Source organism: Nelumbo nucifera, chromosome 7 (genome assembly GCF_055504915.1).
Source record: "Nelumbo nucifera cultivar China Antique chromosome 7, China Antique-T2T, whole genome shotgun sequence".
In the NCBI taxonomy this organism is placed as follows: domain Eukaryota; kingdom Viridiplantae; phylum Streptophyta; class Magnoliopsida; order Proteales; family Nelumbonaceae; genus Nelumbo; species Nelumbo nucifera.
Window position 1 is genome coordinate 23,685,399 of NC_142655.1, and position 6,993 is coordinate 23,692,391.

Here is a 6,993-nt window from a genome sequence, read left to right on the forward strand (position 1 = left end):
GACTAATAAATAAGGGAAATTTCCCACTTTTCCATATTAAAAATTATATTTAAAATATAATAATATTAATATATATTAATGGTCAGGTCATTCGATTTTGGTCGGTTTATAAATGGCCAAAGCAAAACTTATCCAACTTGATCGAGTTGGGACATTTTTGAATCAAAGCCAACCTAAAATACTAGAAAACGACCAACTCAAGTCGAGATGATCGGGTTGGTTGGTTTCATCAGTTTGATGAATAAGCCTAACTAAAATTTATTATTGTTATGTTTGTATTATAAAAAATTTATTAAAAGTAGTCTATAAAATTTGAATAATTATTAATTTTTTTAAAATTTGAAAATATAAAATAATTGCATACTATTGTGTGTTTCTATTAAGGTCATTTACTAGAACACACCTTATAGTTTTTACATATTTACTTAAATGAACATTTGGGTCAACACTATCATTTTCCACTATCATCTAATGGAAGATTGATTAAATCCATTGCAAATTATAAGTGGTGTTTTAGTAAATGACCCGTTTTATTGTTTAGCTTTTGCTTAACAAATCCTATTTATCACATGAGTCCCTGCTAATGTTGGGGACCTCAATCCCCATCCTTGACCCTGACCGGGGATTCCTATTAATCACCGTCCTCGTTCCCACTCGCCAAAACAATCCCCCATCCCCGGTCCCATTGAGTCGGGTCCTCGTTAGGAATGGGGAAAATTGCCATCCCTAGTAAGGCTTAGGCATGGTCTATCATTGAGTCATTCTTGTACATGATATTTTATCATTGAGTTTCTCTCGTATGCTTTTTCTATCCGACTTATCTACTAAGTGAAGTGTCATGTATAGCCAACGTGTAATAACATGATTGGGAGCACACCATGGTATACGCGAAATAAACTTTGGGAAATCTATACTCTATTGCAATGTTGAGGCTGCTTTGATGAATGGGGATTTGCTCCACACAAGGTGCACCTCACACGAACCTCATAGGCCGTGTATTGGGAACTTCTTTGCCCCTTATAGAGCGTGCCTAATACCAACCTCACAATGCATTGCAGCCATGCATTGAGAACATCTCCCATACATAGTGTAATCAGCTTTTGGTATTGGATCTCAAATTCCTACAAGACACTACGTGGGAACATCTCATTCTCTTGTAGACACATTTAGGTAGCATATCCTAGTGAAATCGGCTTCGGTTAGTACAAGTGCATGGTCACACCGTTCAAACAGCATCTTGCAACCTTCCATTGAGAATATAAAATATATATATATATATTAAAGTTGGACGTGCCACGTCAGCATGCCTCTACTTTCTCCCCCACCCCTTTCCTTCAAAATTTTGAATTTTCTTTCTTTTTAAATCCGCGTAATTACAATGAAGTCCAATGACGCGCATGAGGCGTTTGGACTTACGAAGCATCTCCCACAAGGGTATTCCAAACGTCTCTCTCACTTAGTTTGGTCTCGAGCTATCATCGTTTCCCATTCTATAGTCTTGTTCTTGATTCCACAATAAACTCGGTTTGCTCTCAAGCTATCATCCCATTCTATTATTTTCCTACAATCAAGCCCCCCTCTGTCTTCTCTTTCAAATATTTGTTTGGGTTTTTCAACAATCAAGCTCTATGGGGGATTAGTTTTGTAACAAGTCAACTGCTGTGACTTGTAGACATTATTTTCATTATCGTTTTGGACATCAAAACAGGGGCTCCACCCTTCTTCTTTTGGATGTCAAGGGGTCTGGATGCCAAAATAGTTTGGTTTTGCAGTTAAAATTGTAGATTCGATTTAGGTTCTATGATAGGTTTAACTAAGGTGGGTTACAGTCTTATAGACAGAATTTTCATTGTCGGATGTTAAAACAGGGGCTCCGCCTTTCTTCTTTCGCCCAGTTCTATTTCTCTCTACATAAATTTATTTAATTTAATTTGGTTTTGTAGGTACACTATCGTAGAATGGAATTCTCTAAAATTCATGATGTATATTGTATGGGGTGACTCCTACCTTGAAGCCTCCCTCCACCAGAGATAATGCCATCATTGCCTTGCTTGAAGTAGAAATGAAGGAAAATGGTAAAACACTGGGATCTACTTAATATTTTGCTTCTTTTAATGGACTTGGGGTTTCAGGTATAGGCCAACTTATCAAGATTGCCACGGAAAAAGGATGAGTAGCAAGGCTTGAATTAAATCTTGACCTATAAATATTAAATAAGATTGCTTCTTAACATTGGATTTATCCTCTGTTCAGGGTGTTATTAATTAGAACCAAATTTGGTAGATAAGCATTCTCATCGTAATGGTGTTTTGAAAATTTACATACTTAAAATGCAACTTTTCCATCAACACAGCTCATAGCTTCAAACTCCATAAGATGGGATACCTCTTCTAATTTAAAGAAGTCAATAAATACGTTGTTTAAATTCTGTGTATGTAATCGGTGGGCATGAGCATCTTTGGACCCAAGCAGCAATGAAAAATGGTAAAATACCAGGATTTACTTAAAATTTGCTTCTTTTAGCATTTCTTTATTTGTTTATATTTTGAATTCTCTTCCTTTATTCCTCCCCCTCTTTCTATGCTTCCTTAATGAGATCTTTACTGACATGCAGAATATGAGACATTTAGTTCTTTACTAACATTCCATGTTTTATATAATAAGATCTTTCCTTCTTTCCTCCTTCTCTTTTCAGTTTCAGAAATTTTATGAGATGGATTATGTCTCTAATGTAGCTTTATTGTTACTCCTTTATACATAAGGAAATTGCATAAATTCAACAGTTATTTTTTATCTAATGATTTAATTTAAATTGTGTTGAAACAATAAGTTATGTCAGAAAAGAAAAGGAAAGTAGTAGATCTTGAATTTAAAAAGCTTTTCAGGCTGAGAGATGATAAATTTGGGTTTCTGGTTGAGCAACCTGGGTATTTCCCAAAATTTCTCATAATCTACAACCTTTTGGTCAATTAATTAATAACAATGAATAAAAGATGATAATCTGAATATAAAACTTCAAAGTTCAAACCCTTTTAGTTTAATCTCTGTTTTCAAGCTCAACATATTGTTAAGTTGTTAATATGTAATTGACAATTTACTATTTTTAGGAGAAGACCATTAACCATCCAAATTTTGAAAAAAAACACTTTATTTAGCAGTAATTACAAAGATTAGAGCCATAGTGATAAAAAACATATAATTCATCACCATTATCAGAGGGACATCCATCTCTTGCCTTTTCAGCATCTCTTCATACACCCCCTTTCTCTTTTTGTGTCTTTCTCCCCACCTAACCGAAGTGAACACACTAAGAAAGAGAAGAAAAGTAAAGCAAGGAGATAAGAGAGAAAAAAAAAAACAGTAGAACACACTCACCACCACACAACACAACCCAAATAATTATTTATAAATAAATTATAAATGGGAAAACCTCCCAAGAATGCTTTCATATCTCTCTCCTCTTCTTTAACCTGTATGCCTGCCGTTGTAATTGGGTTTTAATTTCTTTGAATTTTTAAATGCTTTGGGGCTTAATATTTTTCTTTTTAAATGAACAAGTGCCTTTTCCCTTGAAGATTAGTTGGAGACTTCATGACAATAATGTTTATTTAAGTAGAGCAAAATATCATTCAGTTTTGTAGTATTTTTAGGCAAGAAGGGCTTTGTGCTCTTTTTTTTTTTAACTATTTATTAGAAGAAATCTTCTGGTTATTTATTTCTTACCCGAGATGTTGCAATGCTATTGTTAAAAGTCTAAACATTAGCAATATTCAAGTTTTGTTGAAAGTTTCCATATTGTTTTCTTATAGTTTTAATTGAATTGAAAGCATGAAGCATAAAATGAAAAGCAACATTTGTTTTAGTTTTTTATATCTAAGAAAAACTTATACCTTTTTTATATTAAATAAGGGATATCGGTACCAACCCGTGCGCACCAAAATGGGTCATCTCCGCTTATCCATTTTCAAAAAATTGTCCAAACCATATAAACCCAATCCTATACATGGGTTGGGTTGAAAGATATTTATTTTGATAATAATAGTAATAATAATAATTATAATAGTATAATAAAAATATAATTCAGATATTTATTTAAAATGTTCTACAATATCAATTTATTTTAATATCTCCAGTAATTAATTAGCTATTTTCATTAATTATTTATTTTAATATTTATTATTGCCTTTAAAATTAATAAAAATGCAAAAAATTAATTAATTTTAACTGAAATTAATTTTTTAATTTTAACACTAATATTTTTTAAAATGTTAAAGATGAATTTTTTAGTAATTTTTGAAAATAATTTTGATATATTAAAATTGGTTTATCCACATCAACATGTCTCTCCTTTAAGAGAAATTATTTATCTATTTTCTCCATTTTTTTATATTTTTTCATTTTATTTCATTTTAAAAATATAAAACGGTAATCATTATAAACCATTGATTATATTTGCACCACATTAGCAATTCTCTTGCAAAAAGAGGGTAGGTGAATGGTCTGTCATTGTAAATTACGTTATTACCCCGTAATCAGCATTACAATTAAAAAAAGCAACAAGGTTTTTTTAATCATTTACTGTCCTCATTTAAAGTAACGCTTGGATCGAGGGTTTTCTCTCGAATGGAGCATTTCTTGGGAGACGTTTCATCCCCTTCTCTTTTACGTCCTCACTTTCTTCTCCTCTGATTCCTCCTCCTTTTCCCTTCATTTTCTTCTTCTTCTTCTTATTGCATGTTCTAATGACTGAATGGAAAACTATGAAATAGGTGCAAAATAAAGCCTAGAGCTAGATGCTTTGGGGTTTGCTTCAGGTGCAATTATCTACCGGTTCTCTTTCAATCAGTGCAGAATGATAGAGCTTTATGAGGATGTTTGGATTGTTGCAGTTGTACATGTACAAAACAGTAGCTGTGTGATCCCTTTTTTCATCTCTACTGTCCTCTCATCTTCCCTATCCTTTCCTTTATTCCTCTATTTCCAGGTTTGTTGAGGTGTCTCTTTTGATTATATAACCTAGGTTTTGAAAGACGAGGACTCACTTGACGGTGAGGTGTTGAAGGTGAGATGTGTGCAATCCATAGACACAAAGTTCTTCAAAGTGTTGATGGTGATTATTCAATCCACAAGAAGGGTGAGGATGTTTTATGTGTTTTTTTATGGATTTTGCAGCCTAAATTCTAATTTAGTTTCTTTTTCAGATTTAGGTTTTGAGAAAGCTACCACAACAATGATAGAAATGAGAGGAGATCGTCTCTAGGGAGTACACCTTCAATCTCTACAAATTCTATCGTCAATGCACTTTCAAGAAGATGGCTCCTAGAGCTTGAGAGCCATACATGAAATCAAGGTGAGTTCGAGTTCTCATTGATCGGAAGAGGGATGATAAGGAACATGTCCATGAGCTTTGTTCGTTGGTAAAAGTTGCAAAAGTTCCACATGAGGGGCTTACGGGATTGGGTACATCACTGAAGAAGCAAATTAAACTTTTTCATTGTTGTAGGTTTTAGCCTTTTAGGCAAACTTTAATATAACTATAATAATAATAATAATAATAATAATAATAATAATAATAATAATAATAATAATAATAATAATAATAATAATAATAATTATAATTATAATTATAATAATAATAATCTTAAAATTGGTCTATCCAAGTCACCATATCTCTTTAGCCAAGTGGCACCACTTTCCCCTACTTCCTTCTAAATTGTCTCTAATTTCTATTTACCTCCTAAATTATCTCTAACTCCTATTTATCTCTTAAATTATCTCTAATTTAGTAGAGAGATTCTCTCCTAAACTATCTCTAATTCCTATTTATCCTCTCCCCCACCTTTTATCTATATCTATCTAAAGAAAGTTTCAATTAAAAAAATTCAGAACTATTTAAATGTTATAACAAAATTATATACTAAATTTAAAATATTTATTCAAAACACAAAAAAAATTATAGATTTAATAATATGCATATTATTAATAATTCATTTTTTTACAAAACTCATCATGAAATTATGTAGTAACTATATAAATTATAATTTTATGAATTATTCAATTTAAATGTTATTCAAATAATAAAAATTTAACATTAAAAATATCTAAATAATATAACAAAATATATAATATTATGTAATAACATTAAAATCAATAAAATTCAATAATGAAAATTTTTAAATATTTTACATATTATTTAAATATTTAAATAACAAAATATTTAACATGAAAAAAATTTAAATAGTAGAAATTATGTAATATTTAACAAAATATTACATAATAACGAAATTATGTAATAAATTTAAAAAAAAATCTTAAATGTAGAAAAATAATTATAATAGAATTCATAATATTCATATTAATAATAATTTAATATTTTACAAAATTAATAACGATTTATGTAAAAATAGTACAATTATAATTTTATGGATTATTAAATTCAATAAATAATTAATATTTTAAGAGTTTAAATTATAATATTATTTCATTAACTAAATAATATTGTAAAAAACTAATTTCACTTATATCAATTAATAATTATAAAAATATCAACAAAATTATATTTATTAGTAATAATTTTACAATAATAGTGTATATTCATTATATATTTATATGTACTAATTAATATTTATTTTATTTTCAGTAATTATTTATTACTTTTTTATAAATATGCTTTCAATAATTATTTATAAATATTTTATTTTTGTTATTTAATAGAAAATTATCAATAATTATTGGAGATTAAACAACTATTATTTAACTTTTGAAATTTAATTTATTGTATTTTTGTTACTTATTAAGGATTAAACTATTATTTAAGATTACACTATTTATTGACTAATTTAGTATATTTTCAGTGTTTATTATATTTTTGTAATTATTGTATTTTTATTATATATCAATTATATTTTCATTATAAACTTATTTTCAATGTTTGTGTATGTTTAATTGTTGGAGATTAAACTATTATTATTTATTAGAGATTAGACTATAAAT

General features: G+C 29.2%; 1 long non-coding RNA gene across 1 annotated transcript; it reads left to right on the forward strand.

Moving 5' to 3' along the window:
* Nucleotides 1-4,703: 4,703 nt before the first annotated feature.
* On the forward strand, nucleotides 4,704-5,350 carry LOC148790271 (uncharacterized). The gene is made up of 3 exons (XR_016078380.1): nucleotides 4,704-4,897; nucleotides 5,021-5,134; nucleotides 5,202-5,350. It is a non-coding gene; the product is annotated as an uncharacterized LOC148790271 (long non-coding RNA).
* Nucleotides 5,351-6,993: the final 1,643 nt, after the last annotated feature.